The 3,419-nt window shown below is 47.1% G+C and overlaps 1 pseudogene; it reads left to right on the plus strand.

Annotated features, from left to right (window-relative positions):
- The first annotated feature begins 308 nt into the window (after positions 1-308).
- LOC129782947 (NADH-ubiquinone oxidoreductase chain 2-like) lies at positions 309-1,349 on the plus strand (annotated as a pseudogene).
- The last annotated feature ends 2,070 nt before the right edge of the window (positions 1,350-3,419 follow it).

Here is a 3,419-nt window from a genome sequence, read left to right on the forward strand (position 1 = left end):
AAGCTTCAGCTCGTGGAACAATACCTGCAACATAATCAGAATCAGTAACAAGGTGGAGTGGTACATTCCATTCTCGGAAAACACGAACAACTGCATTCAGTTCTCCTGTTTGAGGTGAACCGGAGACCGTCTCTATGTCCGAATCCCATTGTCTCCGTTGAAAACCTTAGGAAGACAGGAATTGAACCTGCACAGAAGAGATCAAAGCGCTCCATACTCCCCTTATATTACTTCCCAGTAGGGTCAGCTAAACAAAAGCTATCGGGCCCATACCCCGAAAATGATGGTTTAACCTCTTCCTCTACTAAATGAGCCCCGTCACAAAACTAACGTTCTCCTTAAGCCTTCTACTAGGAACAACCATCACAATTTCAAGCAACCACTGACTGCTAGCCTGGCCTGGCCTAGAAATCAACACCCTTGCCATTATCCCCTTCCTTTCAAAATCACACCACCCTCGAGCTATGGAAGCTGCGATCAAATACTTTCTCGTCCAAGCAACTGCCTCCGCATTAATCCTCTTCTCAAGCACAATCAACGCACAGTTCACCGGACAATGAGACATTCCGCGACTAAGCCACCCAACAGCCTCCCTACTACTAACTACAGCAGTCGCAATAAAACTAGGCCTAGTACCCTTTCACTTCTGATGTCCAGAGGTCATACAAGGCTCACCTATAACCACTGCCCTACTCGTCTCTACATGAATAAAACTCCCCCCACTCACTCTTCTTTTCTTAGCTGCCCCCTCACTGAACCCACTCCTACTGACAACCGTGGCCATTGCATCCGCAGCCATCGGAGGGCGAACAGGACTCAACCAAACACAAATCCGAAAAGTCCTAGCTTTCTCATCGATCGCCCACCTAGGCTGAATAACCATCATCCTCATATACAACCCCAAGCTAACATTAATAACCTTCTACCCATACTCCTTAAGAACCGCCTCCATTTTCTTAGCCCTCAACACAACCAACTCCTCAAAACTATCCACAATAATAACCTCCTGAACAAAAATACCATCACTAAACGCATCCTTGACGCTAGCACTACTATCCCTAGCCGGCCTGCCCCCACTCACTGGCTTTTTACCAAAATGACTCATTATCCAGGAACTAACTAAGCAAGAGATATCAACCGCAGCCATAATTATTTCAATACTCTCCCTACTAGGTTTATTTTTCTACCTACGCCTTGCATATTGCTCCACAATCACACTCCCACCAAACACTACAAGCTTCATAAAACAATGATACAATAACAAATCCACAGGCACACCAATTGCTACCTTAATTTCTCTGTCAGTCCTCCTTCTCCCCCCTTCTCCCGCAATCCTGACCGTTACCTAAGAAACTTAGGATCCCCTGCCTACCAAACCGAAGGCCTTCAAAGCCTTAACTAAGAGTTAAATCCTCTTAGTTTCTGCCCACACCACTAAGGCCCGCAGGACACTAAACCTGCACCATCTAAATGCAACGCAGATACTCTAATTCAGCTAGGGCCTCCACGATAAGCCTAGACAGACGGGCCTCGATCCCATAAACTTCTAATTAACAGCTAGACGCTCAAACCAACGAGCTTCTGTCTACCAGACTCCGGCACACTCTCAGCGTACATCAATGAGTTTGCAACTCAACATGAACTTCACCACAGAGTCGATAAGAAGGGGAATTCAACCTCTGTAAAAAGGACTACAGCCTAACGCCTAAACACTCAGCCATCTGACCCGTGACCTTCATCAACCGATGACTATTTTCAACAAACCACAATGACATCGGCACCCTATAGCTACTCTTCGGAGCATGGGCAGGCATAGCCGAGTACCGCCCTCAGCCTCCTTATTCGAGCAGAACTTGGCCAACCAGGAACTCTCCTAGGAGACGACCAAATCTACAATGTCATCATCACCGCCCATGCCTTCGTAAGAATCTTCTTCACAGTTATAGCCATTATAATCGAAGGGTTTGGAAACTGACTAGTCCCCCTTATAATTGGAGCCCCAGACATAGCATTCCCCCGCATAAACAACATCAGTTTCTGAACTACTTCCTCCGTCCTTCCTACTGCTCCTAGCGTCCTCCACAGTAGAAGCTGGAGTCGGAACAGGATGAACCATATACCCGCCCCTAGCAGGCAACCTAGCCCATGCTGGCGCCTCAGTAGACCTAGCCATCTTCTCCCTACACCTCGCAGGTGTGTCTTCCATCTTAGGGGCCATCAACTTTAACACAACAGCCATTAACATAACCCCCCCTGCCTTATCGCAATATCCAACTCCCCTATTCGTATGATCCGTACTCCTATTGCCCTCACTTCCAGTCCTGGCCGCTGGCATCACCATACTACTGACCGACCGAAACCTAAACACTACATTCTTTGACCCCGCTGGAGGGGGAGACCCCATTCTCTACCAGCACCTGTTCTGATTCTTTGGCCACCAGGAAGTTTACATCTTAATCCTTCCCGGCTTTGGAATCATCTCACATGTTGTAACGTATTACGCAGGCAAAAAAGAACCATTCGGCTACATAGGAATAGTCTGAGCTATACTATCGATTGGATTCCTGGGCTTTGTCGTATGAGCCCACCACATATTCACTGTCGGAATAGACGTAGACAGCCGAGCATACTTCATCTCCGCCACTATAATCATCGCCATCCCATCCGGCATTCAGGTATTCAGCTGACTAGCCACGCCACACGGAGGCACCATCAAATGAGATCCACCGATACTGTGAGCCTTGGGCTTCATCTTCCTCTTCACACTTGCCAATGAGGTGTCGGTGGAATTGGTGGTCAGCCTTGATTACTGCGTAATCCGTCCCGTGGATCTAAAAAGAATTATATTTTTTATATCTATCTATATATGTATGTATGTACATTATTTTATATTATAATATATAGGGCCAGGTAGGACAGGCCACCGCTTCTGTCTCGTGCCCTAAGTAACTGCCTACTGCCAGTATTGGCACTGACTCACCAGCGGTCAGCTACAAGCACTTCTGCTCTTCAGCAGAGCACAAGCATTCCTCTGCTTTGAGAAGAGAGCATTGTGCTCATGAAACATTGAAAAGACTGACTTCTATGCCTCTCCAGCTATAACCAAGAGAATCCTTCCTTCTCCGCACCAAAAAAATTAATGCTGACTTTTCAAGGATGTTGTGGATGAGTTTCATAACCAAGGGGCGTCATCCACCTGGCCACACAATTTGTCTCCTGCAAGTTCGATTAAGCATGCCAAGACATCCTATGGATGTGACAAACACCTCATCACCTCTGCTCTGTTGCCCCTTCTTCCCCCAGTTTCTTACTGGAACTAGTAACTCCAGCTCACCAGTTCCTTGAGCATGGCTTCAATCGGTTCCTGAGCCACATGCACATCTTCTGTAGGTCCTTCCAAAGTGATGTTATCCTGTGGC

This window comes from Falco peregrinus, chromosome 21 (genome assembly GCF_023634155.1).
Source record: "Falco peregrinus isolate bFalPer1 chromosome 21, bFalPer1.pri, whole genome shotgun sequence".
Taxonomy (NCBI): Eukaryota; Metazoa; Chordata; class Aves; order Falconiformes; family Falconidae; genus Falco; species Falco peregrinus.